Here is an 18,433-nt window from a genome sequence, read left to right as displayed (position 1 = left end):
CTTCTACTGCGCCTGCCGTCTTGCCACGAGGGAGAGTTCCGAGTCCGAGAACAGGTTTCTCGGATGCGCTTAGAATTGATGAGACTTTCCATCTTCTATTCTTACCATGTCTGCACCTTCCGTCTCTAGCGCGTAAAGTGTCATAACCGAGTGCCTATCCAGGTATATACAGTTGTTGCAATTTCTTCAGCAAACTTCAACACGGAACGAAGGGGGGCGCCAGGGTATTTCGAGACGAGGGTCTTGAACCTTCCAAGCAACACTAGCCGTACCAGGGTCGACGTCCGGTGGGTGATGATGTAATTATTATCCGCCCGTCCCGAGCGGATTTTTCATTTTGAGGTCCTTACAGCTCCGCTTTCTAGGTTACGAAGGAGTTATAACTCCTGTTTGTGGACTTCAGTCCAAATGAATCTTCCAAATGAATTCCTTTTTTCTGTAGTATAAAAAATCGGATATCGGTAATCTTATTATTATTTTAAAATGAAATGATAGCCCCAGGACCTTGAGGTTCTTAAACCAAGAACGATTCTATTTCCTCTAAGTCCAGAGTATTTAACAACGTATTCGAATACTTTGACTTACGCTATCTTCAGTAGAGAATTAAAAATGTATCTTGACAATCAAGGAATTCTCTCTCTCTCTCTCTTTGCTAGTCTCATTTACATTAAACTTTCAGGCGTGTATATTGTTGAGGATGATCAGGAGCTGAAGAATCAACCCAAAACAGGATCAATACCTCTCGTCTGGACAAGAGCCCAATCTGTTTATATGGGCTGGCGTCGATAAATTGGAATCAAAGATAGACACTTTCGCACTCCATCATGTCCACAAGTCCAAAAGGATGCTTTTCAATAGTATCCTATTCCTTGTTTTGCAGTTGAATGGACAGACCTATTAGCTTAGTCGAGGTCGACGGTCAGCATCTTTGATGGGCTTTGGTTTGCCACTCAATTAGCCCTTTTGTCACAGGTACGCAGAGACACCAGTCGCTACCGTCATCTGTCTGTCTCCGCATCTCGCACCGTTCTGGTGCATTTTGCTGGGATTTTATGAATAATGTCTAAATCGGTTTTGTAAATACCTTTTGAGAAGAAAAAGTGTATGATCGATTCTTCGACTGTATCTGAACAAATGATTTAAATGCCACCAATAGCATGAACTCATCATGATCAAGCCAAGAAGTGTGTGTGTGAGAGAGAGAGAGAGCAATGATTTCACACACAAATTTACCAAGATTTCTGAGACGAGATTTAAATCGAATTTAAACAAACATATTATCCTGAAGAGTGTTTTGGACACTGAGTAACATGAAGTATTTATCATTAAATAAATTAACCCTTTACTGAAATTGAAAACATTTTTTGGCGGAACGGCAAGAGCAGCAAACCCTGCATTTGTGATTATTTAATTAAAAAAAAAGTTTTTATTGGTCAAGAGATCAAATAGAGAACTTAATTTTTTTGTAATTTTTTCCATAAATTTCATACCAATCGAATTGATGGAAACGTGCAAAACCCGCGCGCTGTTTTGTATCCTGAAGCGCGCTGCTCGAACCCATTCACTCGTGCAGACGAGAAGAATGAACCCGCCGCGGATGAATGAATCATCGAGCCGTGAACATACGCGCGTATAGGGTGCGCTAGGGTGCGCACTCTCTCTCTCTCGCTCGCCTGATGCCCTCTCAGCGCAACGGTGAGCGAGACGGGCACATCGTGCCGTGTGCGTGCGAGCGAGCAAACGCACGTACGCGCAGACTCTCCCAGGCGCAGATACTCTGCGTGCACGTGAGCAAGGGCGCAAACCACACGCTAGAAGCAGCATATCCGCGGGCTCATCATAACTGTGCAGTCAGTCGTCGAGGCTACAGCGTCGTGGATCGAGTGCAAGCGCCGGGCCCCAAACAAGTTGCATTTTTGGGTGTGTGTGATCGTTTGTGTCCTTGGCGCACAGAGTGTACCGAAACAGCTAAAATAAAATTTAAAAAAAAAAGCGTAAGATCAACTCGGTGCAAGTGCGGGCTTGGTGTGTTTGTGTGTAACAAAACGAGATGTAATGAATTATTAAAAATTATATCTTAATGTGTTGTGATACAGTTTAAAAAAAAAACTTTAAAAAAGTGGGAAAAAAATTGACAGTAAGAAAAAAGGATTAGTGTTAAATTTAAAACAGCATTATTAATGTGTTTCGTGCGTGTTTACATATAGCATATTCTAATGACGCTTTCAAAACACTTGCGCTACTAAAATACTGTTTCCGGCTGTAGTCTGCGTTGCCGTTTCCAGGAATATTGCTCCATTCACAATCATCCGCTCACACCATGCCTCAATGTCAACAACTGCCATCAACCTTTTTTTGTTATATTTTATTCCTTTTCTTTCCATTACAAACTTATCCTCTTCTTGTGGGGGGGGGAGACGTCTATAATGGAAAGAAAATTACGAGAAAAACATCAAGGAGAAACAAAAATGTACGCGACTGTGATCACTTGCTGTGATCCTATGTGTATCGGAGTGTATGTGATTGTACGTTACTAAAAAATCTGAAAAAGGTGGAGCCGTTCCTCAACAATCAAACTCAACGTTTTTTTTACTCTTCTCGCTTTTTTCCCTCAAGTTATCCGAGTTCTACGGAAAAATTGCACCAAAAAAAATGTGTTTTTAGTACGAAAGAAAAGAAGAAAAAAGATCCTTCCGACCGAGTTGGCAACGCAAGTGGCTTCCACACGCCGGGGGCGGTTTTAGTTTTTTGGAGCAGTTTCGTGGGCTCAGTGGCGAAGTTGAACGCGTTGACTGCGGACGTTAGATTTGGCTCGTGCATGCATAAAGGACGATTTGGAATCTTAACAAAAATTTGTAGTGATTTTCTTTATAGGAGAAAAGTGTATTTTACTTTAATAATTTTTTAAAAATTATTTGCTAAATTTAATGCTAATCAAATGTGAATGTGAATGGAAGGAAATAGGAAATCACAAAACATTAAGAAGAGTGTACACTAGAACGATATGTTGGTTGCATCGCGCAACTGCAACGATCGGAAGTGTGTGTGTGTACTTGTGAGTGTTGGTGGGTGAAAGAGAGGGGGGGGGGGGGGGTGAAGGCGGATGGGGTGGGTTCGCCGCATAAGAAACTCCAAGGCGCCAAGTTCTGTCACAAATGTTTCATACTTGTTTTTCACTTTATATTTCTTTTTTTCGGTTTTAGATACAAAAAAAAGAATAAAAACGTCAACCTAAAGTAGAAAAGTGAAGAAAAGAAAAAAAAAGGATATAAAACTACAACGAGTTAGTGTTCGATTGAAAGCTAAGTGTGTGTGTGCTATTATTACGATTGTATCACACGCAAGTGGTGTGTGGTTTGTGGCTTAACAAAGTGTTGTTTGCGAATAAGGAAAATAAAAGAACAAAAATTTAAAAAACTGGTTCCAGTTCATCATTTAGAAGGTCGCATCCCTTTTTACCCTAATTCATGCTCACTTTTTTCCTTGTTAGCCGGACGTATAGTGTGGTAATAACGTTAAGCAAGGTGCGCGCGCGTTCAGAAAAAAAGCATCTGAAAGATTCGCCAACTTCCGCCATCGCCATTTGTGCATGTGTGTGCGGGCGTGCGCGCGCGCGCGCTCTTTTGCGCTGTATTGTGGAGGCGTCAAACGCGCATGTGGATTCTTTCTGTCAAGCAATTAAAACCTAGTGCATAAGTGTCACAAACAGCATCAATCAAACTTACTGACACTTTGCTAAACGTCAAATTTAAAATAAAAAAAAAACAAAAACTTTAAATATAATTTTAAAACGTGTTCTATCAGTGTGTGTGTGAGTGTGTGAGATTGTGTGAAAGTAATTAAAGGGAAAAATCAACCCGATGCGGTAATGCCCCCGGAACACACAAGCGGATTCATATGCTGTGTAAAAAATAAAGGTAGGAATCTAATGTTACTATATATATCCCCGAATTGATCACAAAATTCCAACAAATTCTTCGCCAAGCAAGAAACACTTGAAGTAGGCCGAACTAGAAGAGAACGTAGGAGGAAGGGTGGGGGAAGGGGAAACCACTTGTCGTTTTGTTCTCTTCTTCCCTCTGGCAGCAAGATGTTATCATGATTTCTTCCTGCTCTTGAGATGTGTGGGTACAATTACCTGGAAGGAATTGCGCAAAAGAAGTCGTCGTGGGAGGAGTTCAGGATTAAAACAATTTTTTTTTTGGTGCAAATCTCGAAATTCTCGCGATAAAGGGGACGCGATGAGACGGATTTGTGTATGATTTGTTTTTTTGCTTTCTTTTTGTCTCGTTTAACAATCCAACAATTTGCGGGTCCCCGGCGTAAGTGTTCGATAAGCAGAGGGAGAGCAAGAAAGAGAAAGAGAGAGAGAGGGAGAGAAATATTAAAGCGTGTTATAGATAGCTTTAGTTACAATCTTTCTAGGTATTTCAATACATGATTGTTGCTAAACTGTTCTTTTTTTCGAATTATTTTTTATTCGATTGTTGTGACTCACTCCGGACGTGCTTCTTCGAGCAATCGAACGTACGACGTACAATAACAATTGCGAGGGTATGTTTAGTAGTGGGTCTATGCTGTGTTATGCTCGTTGCTTTTACGCACACACATACACTCACGTATATACATACAAACGTTATTCTGCTCATCCATCGTCCATCGAAGTAGATTTCCTTTCCCTTTTGTGTGTGTGTGTGGGGGGGAGGACTCAAATTAATCCCAATGGGGATGTGTTTTTTTGGGGCGGAATATGCGCAGATTGTCGCCGATGCTAGAACTATTGTCAGTGAAAAGCAGTTACGGAATGGGGGGAAACTCTGCCACTGTGGTGAACATCATCCCCAAGATCCTGGAGAGAATTTTCTTTCTCGTTCGTTCTCTCTCTCGCTCCCATCATCTTTCCGGACGCCGCGGAGTCGTCCGATATGTTGGAGTCGCGTTTTTCTCGGTACTCTGGTGCGCGCCTTCATCACTTCGTTATGCGCTGTCCGTGTGTGAATGTGTGTATGATTCACTGAAATTTGAACAAAAGCTGCATCCCCCCATTCTTTGCACGCGTTTTTTTTGCTTGGGTACTAGCACCCTCCCTATAAGAGCCCTATTGAAGTAACATTCCCCCGTTTTGTTGGGGCTTCTTGGATTTCGCATTTATTGTGATTTTCTATAATGGCTTAATGTATAGCTTATTCTCTCCCCCCCCTCCTTAACCCCCCTCCACTTCACATTATGCTGCTTATTAACATGTGTGCAAGGACATGCTGAAACCATTTTGTTGGATATAATATTCTGGGAATAATATTATTATCGTTGAAGTGTGACCTCACCGGAGATGCGCATTTATTATACGCGAGTTACGACCCCCTCGAGATTACTGATCCTCGAGATTTTGATCTTGACAGTTGACAGTTGACAGTTGCTATTTTGCTCAAATTGTCTGTTTTTTTTTTATTTTCACCGGCAACCGTTAAACAAACATGGTTTTCATTGAATATAAAAATTAAATTGTTGGAAAAAACTTATAAATTCTCGATACATATTTTAAGGAAACATGGAATAGATAATGGGAAGCTTAATTAATATACTATTTAAAATGATTTTTAGATTATTTTTTCCTCTAGAATATATGAATAAAGCTTTCGACTCTTCTACGTATGGTTATAAACGATATATTCTCGACTTACGACGATTTCGAATTACGCCAATGCTTTGGGCGCTTTTTTCGGACCCAAAATACAGTCGTAACTCGGGGGACGCCTGTATAGCAAAGAAGCAAAATGTCAAAGCAACTGGAAATTACTTCTTGTTTGACACATGTTTTACTTACATGATTGACTTCTTGATGCCATAATGGCGGGCACATTTCTGATAGCTTTCTGTATTAATTTAGAAGAAACGAATTATGAAGTAGGTCCAGATCCCAGCTCCTATGCTTGATGTCCTGTTTCTTGTCTTTTCACTTTGCGTTCACTTCCTCACAAACGGTGTAGATCGATATTTCGATGACGACGTAAAATTTGCCCTTTTTCATTCTTAAACCCTCCGCGCTAAAAAAAAGCCCAAATAGAAAGGAAGGTTAGGTTTTTTTTGTTCCGCCTGTCACCATATTGTTTCGGTAGAGGGTGAAAGAAAGTTTGCCCACTGGGGGGGGGGGGGGGGGGGGAAAGGTTTAGTACGATCGGAAAATATAGGTTAGAAGAGATTTCTCCTCCGTATCTGTCCATCTTTCACATTTCATTGATCATTCATTGGCGGTGCGTCACGACCAGCACAGCCAAATCGAACCAAGCGACACGACGAAATGGCATAATCAAGGTGTCATCTCTCCCCCCACCCCCCCTCCATCTTGCAACGCAATGCGGCGTAATAGGCTACAACAAAAAAATCTCCCCCCCCCCGCCAAACCCCCTCCAATAAGTGCTTTAACGCATATGAAGTAAACGCATTAAAAATAAACGAAGGATTATCGAAAAGAGGTTTCACTCTATCAACACTGTGGGTGGGGAAAAGACATTCCACGCATGCAATTAGGCACTGAGAGACAGTAAGAGAAGAGAGAGAGAGGGAGAGAAGTATAAAAAAGAGAGAGAGAGAGCGAATCGGGTAAAAGAAGCGTTTAATCTTACCAGGAACCGCTAAGCAGCGCTTAATAAGCGCTTGTTGTGATGTTGGGGTAGTAAACATGGTTTCTACTATTTGCTGCTGGCTGCTGTGTACAGTGAAAGGGGGGGGGTGGAGAAGTATGTTGATAAAAGGGGTAGAGCAAGATGGGGGATAAACGAAGCACCCCAATGCTGGAGTGGCTCCAACTTCTGCTATCGTTCCGTGCATTGGAAATCGAAGCTCACCTTCTTCGCTCATTCCAGCCTTTTTCTTCCTCCCATTTTGCTTTGTGGTAAGTTGGGCGGCGGGCGGGAGGGGTACGGAGTTTAAATTGCCCATTTTGATGCTCTTACCTTGGTTTTTTTTTCTTTTCAAAACCTGGGGAGTAGGGAGTTGAGGGGGGGGGGATGCCGGACGAAAAGCGGTTTGGTGACAAGCTAGGGGAAGCTAGCAATTCATGTACGCGCGGAGGGCGGTCACGTTCTTCACGATTGACAACTTTGCGTGACATTTATTTTCCACACCTCTCTCGCACACAGTTTCCCTACCTCCTTTATCTCCGACGGTGGCGGCCGTTACTTGCATGCGAAAAAGGAAGATGAACGCAATTACTGACCGTCTCGTATATGTAATCAATTGGATTGGTGGGAGATGATGATGATGATGATGGTTGGAAATTGGCAGCAGCGTCCCAATCGATCGTATCGATCGTAGGTAAAAGCCATAGCCTTTCAATGGCACTGTAGCGCGCGCAACGTGGAGAGCGAAAGATCGCGTAATAAGTAGTGAACGCGATCGAATGGATACCATTACAAACTTACATTCGATGCATTTTGAGAAACGTTATACCAGTGAAGCTTGACAATTTGATGCAAATTTCCGCATCTTCAGAGGTGCGTTCATGCAGAGAAACGTTCAACAGTGAGGTGAGAAACTATTGGACATTGTTTACATTACTCGACTCTGTTTGACAGCTGTCAAAATTTTGACATATGTTGTCCCCCCTTCAAATTAAGAAAATATGTCGTCCGCTGGGGATGAACTTATCGAAACTTATCCCGAAAGTTAATGTCCAAGATGCTCAGCAATTGATTACGATCCTCCAACAGATTCTTTGTGGATCACTTGGTGCGTCTTTTTTGTTTTTTTTTGTCTCTTCCTTCTCACATGATTTCTTCAACAACTTAACGACGAAGACATAACAATTTTCTTTCGATTGGGTATTCTTTTCTCGTGCATTGGTCACCGTTTGTTGCTGAATGTGGAATTGATATTTATTCTGCAAACGAATGCGTGATGCGAACACAGACACTTTCAGTTTGAAGAAGAAAAAACAAATCCAGTCTCTCTTGCTGGGAGATCAAGATGATTGGTCGTGGACGGCGAGATATGGGTAGGGCTCCGAAGACACAAAAGCGTCTCGAGTGCTCTAAGCATTAACGTTTTTGAAGAGCGATGGTGGTAATCGTGGCTTTTTGAATCCTTCGCTTGCTGGACATTGTTTTCCGTACCCCCAAAACGAGTGTGGAAAAGAAGGCTTCCACCAGTGTCGGTGGCGTTGATTGATTTCTTCTCTTTGTACTTGTCTACCTGTGCAGAGCTGTGTGCAGATGAAAGAGGAAAGAGACGTGCCTTCGGTGTGCGCAAATTTGCGTTGATCGTGATTTTTTTCCTTGCCCCGGCTGATTCTCGAACGCTTCTTACAGTTCTTGTGTTGTGTGTCGTTACTTACTATCCGACAAGACAAGTCTTCCATCTCAGCTTTGGCGGGAAACAATGACAAAACGCCAATGAGCTTCTCTCGCGGATGACTAAGAAAATTGTTCCGATTATTCGTCTTTGCAAAAAATAAGATCTTCTTCTATCCTCGCCGCTTGGTTTTCGATGTACCTGTGATTGATTTTCGGAATCATTTTATTTTGACGAATGTTGTTTTTTGGCGAGAATTTCACAGTTTTTTTTTGGATAATGCTGAAGAAGAATTTTTCGTTTCTTCGAGCTTGAACTATGAGCAACAAGATGGACATAAAAAAGAGAACGAAAATTTTTATTTGCTACAGTGCATAACATATATTTAAGTGTAAAAATAAAATTGAAATAAGTTTTATTTAATATTGCTGAAATTTGTTGGCAATGCTGATGATATCGCGTCTTGCCTGGTATGCGTGTGCAAAACCGGCGCTCCAAACATCTGGCCTCTTCCCGTTTTCCCCCTTATCTGGCCTTTAAGTTCTTCCCCATCTAGAAATAAAGTTGTGCCTTGTTCACTCACCTTGAGAGATGTATCTTCACCATTGGACATAGCCCGTTAAACGAATAAGCGAAAAGCTCAAACCGACAAAGAAGCCAACCTTCTTCGTATATGTGTGTGTGTGTGTGTGGTTGTAGTTTTCGTTCAGCTCAACGGCTGCTCCCGCGATGCGTAAAGCGGGTGATTAATAATAATGATGGAAATTTATTTTATTCCTCTTCCTCGCGGGAGATGTACATTCTCCCAGGTCGACGCAGGAGACCCACTGTTGTCGTTTGGATCGTTACTTTAAGGTTTTGTATGTTTGTTGTTTATTTCGCCTGTACCCCGTTGCGTCCCGTGGTCGCTATAGGGTCTCCACGCTTTTCCACATCGCCACACTCTTCGCAATTTGGCGGATGCAAAAAAACCCGATGCTTCGTTCTAGGGGCGTTCGTACAACGTTTGTAGGCATTATTCGTTGCAAATTAAAATCGATTTTGAAACGAGAGTAATGGAGTTCCTAGTTGACTGATTCATTCAGATATTCCCTTATTGAATATAACCAAAAAATTACAGTAAGAGTTTTTTACCTTTTTTTAGTGAAGAGAGACCTTCACCTTTGTTTTGTGAGTGGAGAGCAAACGGCACAAAATTAGGAAACATTTCCCTAAGAGTTATCCAAAAACCAAAAAAAAAAGGAAATCGAAAGAATGGTGGCCGTTGAGGTTGGCTTGTGTGTCTGCTGCCTGTGTTCTTGACACATCTCCTCGGGCAGGCAGTTTATTGTGGCTACTCGATCATCTGCACCCTTCCTTCCTGTTGCTTCACCTACGAGATCTATGCTTTTGTGACAGGAGCACTGCCGAAGGGAGAGAGAGAGAAAGAGAGAGACCCATCATCCCGTGGACGGACGGGGTCCACGGTCCAGTGGTTTCTTACTGCGAGCCCTCAAACTCCTTGGCCCTAGTTACGCGAACGAAAAGGGCGCGCTCTGGAGCCTTCACGAGCATATTTTGGAGCTGGTGGAGGAGATGCCGGCGAGGGAGGGATGCTCTCTTATACCAAACCTGGCGGTAGTGGTAGTGGAGCAAAAAAAAAAAAAATACCGGCAAAAAAAAGAACTAGTTATGGTGTGAGCAGGCGACGAACGTAATTGAGTGAAAATTCAGGAACCGGTAAGGGGGTGGGGTGGGTAGATGGCTGTTACATTAATGTTGGCTGCAAAACCCCATTCCCTGCTCCCCTCTTACCCGCTTCTTTCGCGCACACTTTGTCTAGGAGTGTGTCTTTGTTGTGTTGTTTTTTTTTGCACACCTTCACTCGATGGAAAACGATGTAAATGGGCATTCAGCTGGAAAAGCCACCCCAGAGAAAATAGCGGGGGGTAGGGAAAATATGATGCATATTTTCCACGACGGGTGTGGAAAAGCGAGAATGAAACTGAAACTGAAAATACCGAAGGATGAGGATGAAAATGAAAACAAAATGCACCAATGAAAATGAAATGAAAACACACAAGCAGGGGGGGGAAAAGAAAAAGGGAATAGAAAACAGAAAAAAAACCAGCAAAGGGAAATGAAACAAATGGTATGTAACTGATGTAAAGTATTGGAAATGAAAACGAAAATCGTAATCGAAAGAAAAGAATTTAATTAAGGTGTTTTAGAAGAAACAAAATCAAGTGCAAAAAATTGGAGAAGGTAACAACATAAGAAAAATATTACTTCATTTTTTTTTTGTTTCGATCACCATCTTCATTCTGTTGCTTTTAAGAACATCGTTTGTGTGTGTGTGTGTTTTTTTCCTCTGAATTTAAATTTTATGTTTCGCAATTCTCATCACGTATACCCATCACACCCCCCCATCCCCACATCCTCCGCCAGAATCTGATTTGTTGAATGGCAATTGTTGATGATTTTTGGTTCGATTTTCTTTTTTGTTGCTTTCTGTAGTTCTTTAACTACCCTGATCCGTTTACCCGCTTTTTGGAGCTTGGTTGGAATCTGTTCTCCCGGTTTTTGGACATGGCATCGCCCACTCTCGTCTTCCCCTGCCTCTCTGTATATTTTTGTTTTCAGTAGGCTTTTCTTCTCCTTTTCCAAAGGAAGATGGCGGTGGCAGCAGCAGCAGCGCACACACACGCGCTTCGGTTGACTGAGTTTTCCGTTCGCGTCTTCTTCTCGTGCATGTGGCTGTATGTGTAACTCCATCAGTCAAACGTGTCCCGTCTCGGTGGATGCTTCGCTCCCGTAGGAACTCGAAGGGGGTGTAGTAGTAGGCCCCCAGAGACTTTCCCAGTGTTTCATCTCGGCTAAGCTTTAGAAGACGCGCCGTGCACACGGTGCTGATCGTCCCGGACAATGATCAGGATCGTTTGCCTCTGAAGCACGGCAGAAGCAGCGAACAAAAGCGGAACTCAACGTAAAAGGTGGTTGTGGTTCTCTCGAGATGGCCGTTGCGTTTTTGATTGGGGGGCTGGTAGAAGCTATTAAGCGTAGATAAAGAGGAAGTTAAGCTGGATGTGTAGTAAGTGTGTGTGTGTTTGATTGTCTCGAGAGAGCAGATGGAGAAGAAGACGAGAACGATAATCATGCTGCTGAAGATCAGACAATAATCTTGTCTCTGATTGCTCCGTTGTGTCTGCACATGTGTCTCTACCGCCTTCTTCAGCCGCCTCAGTAACATATACACATACTCTAAGAGACCGAGACCTTTTAGAGTGAATCTTCTGATCTCCCGTACAGAGGAAGGCAAAGAGTTGAAGGAGGAGAGAAGAAAAAAAACACGTAGAAGCAAAGAAGAGGCGACACGGTTGGCTGATGACTCTGACTCTGGAAATTAACGCATTCAAGAGGTGAATCTTCAAACTAAGAAGTTCCAGCTCGGAAAGAGCACAGGGGATGAATGAGGGGGGAATTGATCTGCTGCTGGGTTCGCTCGAGCTACATCAATTTTGTTGGTGGTATTTTGTATATATAGTTTTTTTCTCGCTCATCTCTTTGTTCGGTACAACTTTATTCTTCTCCGTGCGGTGGTGTTCTTCTTCCAAGAGGGCTCCGTTCAGGTTCAGCTGCTGCTACTGCTGCTGCTTCTGCTGCTGCAGGGGATGACTATACACTCTAAAGCTAAAACGTTCTAAGAGGAGATATTGTGCCTTTTTATACGTCTCGTTTATGTCCTGCCACCGACACACTTCGGCACACCATTTTAGGGGAGAAAGTTCGTTACCAAACTTATTCCCATGATTAACCCTGTCCCTTCGGTATGCAACTATATATCAGTATGCGATGACTCGGTAACACGGTGTCTTCAAGACGATTGTTTCATTTCCATATCGAGAATCGTTGCAGCTTACGTTTGTTGGTCCCGGTCTTGTAGGTCCCGGAACTGTCTGCAGCATAACACACACACACATATACAGCGGCATGTGCGTACACCTGTCAACTCCGTGTGTTGCTTTGCTCGTTTTGAACGCTTGTTCGCGATTAAGCAGAGAACAATAGTCCGCACTCGGAGTGGCATCAACCATTGCCAGACACAACAATATGGACAGGTGCAGCGTATTATCCTCCCGGCTGGTAATTTCTTCTTTCTGTAGGAGTCGAATGACGGGGGAATAAGGGTAGGAGTGACAATGTCTTATGGGGAATCCAGAGATCTTTGGATATTTAACATCCGCGTGAATCGATGGATAGAATATGTAAAAGAGAGGTAGAGTTTCAGAATTGTTGGGGAACCCCATCAGATATTCGACATCAGATGGGTAACTGTCACAATTCTTTTTCAAAAAACATCAATTTTCCTGAAGGACATCTAGATGACTTTATATCATCAATAAGGTTTGGAAAGATGCATTAGGCTACTTCAATGTATGGAACTTCTAGACATATTATCGACGAGTCAATCCCAATTGTGGATGTTGCAAAATAGCTCTATAGCTTATGTAGCGCACTTGGAGCATGCATCTTTCTGTACCGAAGATTATGAAAGTAATGTGTTTTTTCTTTGTTGGTTGGGGCCGTAGCAGAAATGGAGACAGAAAGTACAAAAATATATAATCGATTCGCCGCGGTAATGCACAGTACACTGAAGCGTACACCCGCCATCAGCGTGTTGACGCGACTAGCTCGTGTCAATGATAATAAAGAAAAGAAAAAGAAACAAAGGTCCAACACCTTCCCGTTGTTCCAAGCCCCCGGGTGGGGGGATAAACCCCCCAAACGGTGTTAAATCCTCCACCAAAAACATTGAGGGTACATCATTTCGCGCATCGTTACCTTTGCGCTAGTACACCCACCTCTCTCCTGATGTACCGACCGAGAGTACCTGCCTCGCGCAACGATGTTGATGTGATAATGTTTTGACGCCACGTTGTTTTTTTTGGTTAGGTGCTTGATTTCCATACCATTCATAGGATGATGGGGAAGGTGTTAAAAAACCCCTCCTGCTACACCTATTCCCCGTGTCGCACTCATTTAACGGCTCTCTGGATGTGCTAATGTGTGGGCACGACTAAATTATCGCTACGTACAGACATATAGCGGCGAAGGGGGGTAACTCCTAATGTGGTGATGTGTTGTCATAATACAAAAATAAAAAATGGAATGTATTTTTCTTCTCTCGATGTTATGAAGATGTTGCAGTAAGGATTTCGGATAAGCCGAAACATACATATCCGCCATTTTGATTCCTGTGCTTCAAGCCCGCCTCCTATCCACGGTGCAGGGCTGTCAAATCAGGACGTTATTCCTATGGTTTCTCTGCTCTGCTGCTGCGTTTGTAGTGTATGTATGCTAGATGAGAGGTACAAAAGCCATACAAAAGAGGCTGAAATGCGTGTTTTGTGTTCGAGACAAGGAGAGAAAGTCTCGGCGACCGAAAAACCTGTTTCTGCGCGCCGATCGATTTGCTGTAGCTTCCATCTCTTGCTACGATTTTGTAAAGCGGAGCCCAACGGCAGCACTGGGGGAGATGGGGAGTTCTCCTCTTGGAAATAAAAGAATCTCCAGAACATTATTCTCCCCCTATGCGTCGATCGATAAAAGCGTGTGTCATATGCAGGTGGATATTGAGTGTGGCATGGGAAAACGAGAAGACGTGTTGTGTTTTCATTGAGATCGATGAACCAATCTCAGCGCAGCGCATCCCTATAGGTACACCAGGTCTCCCTGGCGGCGGCGGGGAAGATGGACAGCGACGATAAAAGATGGCCGCCTCTCCAGAGATGATGGCGGACGCTGCGCTTAGAGCAACGCCCTCTTTCCATGCTAGAATGACTGATGGTTTAATGCCTTCGGTTGGTTTTTGCTCCTTTCGCATTAAAAGATTTATCATGATTCATTACGATTGCCACCTTTCGGGGCGCCGTTGATTGTTGTGGGCGAAACCGTAGTCAATTACTTTTGCGCTTTGTGTCTTATTCATCCCCTTTTTTTTCTCTCTTCGTTCTTTCGGGCATTTAGTTTTTCGGTGGCGCTGCCTGCTTTTGTACCACATACACGGGCTGCTGGTGTTATCGATCCGTACTTATGGTGATGCTTTGTGTGTGGTACAGTAGCACAATGTTTTCTAGAGCTCTCTGCCAGAAAAAAAACCATACAACTCTGCCGGGAGAGGCTTTGCGAAAAGCGATTTCTTCACCATCATCAACCCCTATTCTCTGGCGTTGGAGCAGAGCAGAGAACAACCCAACACGATATGACGCTCGTCCCGGACTCCCCGGAATGATGATGCGCTCTTTTTTAATGACCTGCGCACACCGAGCCTTTTCCGGAGCTGCCTTTTTTTTGCTGGTGTGTAGGGAATGTGCTGGCTTTGAGGGGAGGAATGTTATGGGGGGGGGGGAGAATTGTGACGTGCAGAAGATGGAAAGATAGTTGTACGTTTGTCGGGCAAATGGGGGAGGAAAGGAAGTAGCAACCCAGGCAAACACATTTCTCTGTCACTGTTCTACCTTCATCTTCTGTCCCACCTGTGAAATCAACTCAATATCTCCCAAGCGGTTGGGTGGATATTCTGGAGAAGTGGCGTCTTCTTTCCTATACGCCTGTTTGGTCATATTCGTCCACCAGCTATTGATTCCTGCTTGTGCACAAAGCTGAGGGTAAGCAGAGCTTCCGAACACTAGCCGAAGATGGTTACGCATTTCAAAATCAATTTCGTGATTTCATTAGCTAAAAGCAGCTTATCGGTCTTTGAAAACAAATCTACTTTCCCCACAGAGGATGTCGTCAGAAAAGGTTGTCGTCTAATGCCATTTTGGTAGGAAAATTTTCATTTTTGGATACAACTGTTTTTTTTTGACAAACTACTAATATCCAACCAATAACTTTCTAGTTCCCGTTTTGGTTAATATATGCATTTGACAGCTGTCACAACAACAACAAAAAACATTCAAATCAGAAAGACGCGTAAATCCCTTTTTATGTTTCTATAATTTTAAACCATCTACTATTCTGCTGTAGGGGATGCTATAATGCTGTTTCGGTAAGCTATACTACCACCCTGAAAACCTTTCCATGAAAAGGGGACCACCTCACCCCAACATCAACACAGCGCATCACCAAGGATTCCGGTGCTGGTCGAATGTTGGGGGGTTATTGTGCATAGTAGTGTATACCACTCGGCCCGGGCAGGAAGGCCTCGAGAATTTGTGGCGATGGTAGACGTTGAGTTTTTGCAGGTGCGCGGGGATGAATGAGTGTGTGTGTGTGTGGGTGGATGTGCCTGGGGGGAAAAGGGAAGAAGAGAACTACACATTATTGGATGCAGAAAGCTATTGCAGGGAGATAGAATGAGACAGAAGAGCAAAAAAAAAGGAACGCGGCAGGGATATAAATTCTCGGCTTTGGAGGAAATTCCTCGCATTTCTTGGGTGGTAGTCCAAACCAGTATTTTTTACCGTTTTTTTCTTCTCTTCTTCATTCGTTATGCTGTGGAGTGGGGGAAGACTGTCAGGCTATAAGAAGAGTTATGTCAAGAATGGAAAGCAGCAAATCGTGCTCTTGCACTCACACACACACATCGTGCTTTTGGTGTGCTTCTCGTTTTGTGGGGAGGGTAGGGTGGTGGTGGGTCGGGTCGGTATGGTTCCTTCATCCTGCGGCAGCCATTATTTGTGAACGCTGATGTCGCTGCCTGGCAACGTTCGGAGGTTGAGTAGGTGTCCCCTTACCATTCGCTTCCATTCCCTTTCCCCCCGTTGGGTCAAGTTCGTTAGCTAAGAGCAGGAGGAAGGTGGTAGGATAGGTGAGAGGTGGCTTTGAAGGGGGGGGGGGGGGTGGTTGGAAGGTAGAATCGATTTCTCTCTCCGGGTCTCTTCGGGCTGCTTTTTCATCTGAACTTTCCATCCTACGGTACTGCACTGCCAGCAGCAGAGTGGGATAGGAGGGGGCAGGTGGACGAAGGAAGTGGCCGGCCGGGTGGGGAAGATTATGGTATGCAGCTTGAATGTGTGGTAGTGAACGCGCAGGGAGAACAAAACCGTGTGTTCAGGGTTTCCGGGTTTTTTGGTGTGGTGAGTTCGGTTTCCCACCAGCTGCACAAGGAAATACTACAAAAAAAAAAAACAGGAAACTCCGATTCGTTGGTGGAAGATTGCAGGGTAAAAAAGAAGGTAAAATGATGTGTAGACCAAGGGGATAACTCATGAGTCACCTACACACGCGAACCCGACCCAACTCTCGGATTTGATGGAGGTGTATGGGGTGAATTATAGATGAAGCGGAAACCGGGAAGAGCAACATCAGGAGGCAGGATACAGATCCATAGTATCGTGTAGCTATAGTGCGCTTGGTTTGTAACAAAAAAACGCAGCAAAAGGGAGATCTGTTTTCCGAAGGGGTCCGGAGACTATTCACCGACATTGTTTGTCCGATGTTGCTAGTATGTGAATTGTTTGGCAAACCTATAGGGATGCAATGTTTATCCCCCTTCTGTCTAGCATAAACAGCTAGTGGGGAGCGCCCGTTGATTTTTGCTTGCGCGAGGGTGCGATTGAAGCAAGAGGGCGTTAGACATCAGGGTTTTGCTTTTTGCCTGTGTGCGTTATGAGCAGATTGCCGTTTCGTGACGCCATCTTGTTTTCTGTTCACTTTCCTGTTTCCTGTCGCGCACCTGCTGGTTGCTGCTGCTACCACACAGACAGAACAGTCCTCTTTTGCATCTCTAAACTTCGAGATATAATGACGAAGGTGAAGAAGGGCAGAGCAGGTATGGAAGGAGACACTGCCACACGCCAATCAACGACCGGAAATGAAGCTCTTCTCCTTCTCCTCCTCCTCAATTCTTTCTCTCTCTCTTTCTCTCTCTCTCTCTTTTATTTTTCCTGCAGCCTTACGAGAGTCCTCATTTTGTTAGGGTGTAGTTCCCCAGTATCCAGGATCAAACCAAGCGCGGAAGTCTTTGCGTTTTGGTTTCTTTGTTCTGTGAAAGTAATTTTCCGGGAAATCTCATTCGCTCGCGCGTCCCTTCAGAAATGGCTACAGAACCAAACTAACCGTACTACAGCCCATCTAACTCAGTAGCACATACAGATACATACATTGCACACACTTATTGATCGTCTCTCGGGGTAAAGGGAGTCCTCATGAAATCCTGGCACAGGTATATGCTACTGGTGTTGTGGACACCCTTATACAACAAGATTTCGTAACATTCACCAAGGTATATAGAGGATCTTATCCGATGCTAATCTGAAGGACTAATGCGAAAGCGTTTTGTCGAATTTTTTTTTGTTGGGGGAAGGAAATGACGCAATGCTGAAGTTATCTAATTCTTGGGGAGAATAAATAAAGGAGGACAGATAATCGAAGGTGAGATTGAATGATCTATCGGCCTCAACACCAGTATCCAAGTTTTGTCTTTTGTGTCACTCAAGAATGACCTCTGGAGGAGAGTTCTTTGTTGAGGAGTTCTACCGAAAGTTGGACATCGCCAACAGGATTGGTATATCTCACGAGACCTGGCAAGTAAAATTGAGACACCAATTGTTTGTGCCTTCTGTTGCTCCTTAAGTGAACGTTTTAAAGAACCTAACAACAGAGAGTTCTCCTTTGTTGGGTAGAACTGTGAAGATGTATAAAACTAGACCCACCAGATATAAATCACCTGATATAAGGGTAGAGGAAGTAGAGGTTGTAAAAACGTGAAATCTCCATCTGCTCGCACACATACTACAGTCATACTATTGCACACGAGTCGCGTGCATGATATGTGACTGTTTTATTTATTTTAGGCTTCCCTGTATCCCTGCTCTCCACCATCCGAGTGTGCCCCTTGGGTAGGTTGAGATACGAACGTTTGTAACTGGTAATATACTCTTCTCCCCCATTTCTGGTACGCCTTCTGGTGTGCTTTTTTTTACTTTACTGCCAGCAGAGAGAATGTGTCCCACCACGGGATCTAAAATCAATATCCCCAGCTCTATAGTACGTACGGGCTTTTTTTTGTGGGTAACTCTCAATGTGCATGGTTCATCTTACCTTGTATGAGAAGAGTCCGGACCCGAAGCGCAGCACCGAAGGCAAGATAGCGTGGGTGGTGAAGAACTAATCGCATAATTTGATTAGGCTGCAACAAAAAAACCCCGTCAAAGAAACG

General features: G+C 43.8%; 1 protein-coding gene across 1 annotated transcript in view; it reads left to right on the top strand.

Moving 5' to 3' along the window:
- The first annotated feature begins 1,811 nt into the window (after positions 1 to 1,811).
- The window catches only part of LOC125765944 (uncharacterized), a 36,663-nt gene continuing 20,041 nt past the window's right edge, over positions 1,812 to 18,433 (top strand). The window contains exons 1-2 of the mRNA XM_049431512.1: positions 1,812 to 2,052; positions 3,204 to 3,917. The gene's annotated coding sequence lies outside the window, so the exon portion shown is untranslated. The remainder of the gene's footprint in view (positions 2,053 to 3,203; positions 3,918 to 18,433) is intronic.

This window comes from Anopheles funestus, chromosome X (genome assembly GCF_943734845.2).
Source record: "Anopheles funestus chromosome X, idAnoFuneDA-416_04, whole genome shotgun sequence".
Lineage (NCBI taxonomy): Eukaryota > Metazoa > Arthropoda > Insecta > Diptera > Culicidae > Anopheles > Anopheles funestus.
Note: the sequence above shows the minus strand (reverse complement) of the source record. Positions and strands in the feature narration are given on the sequence as shown.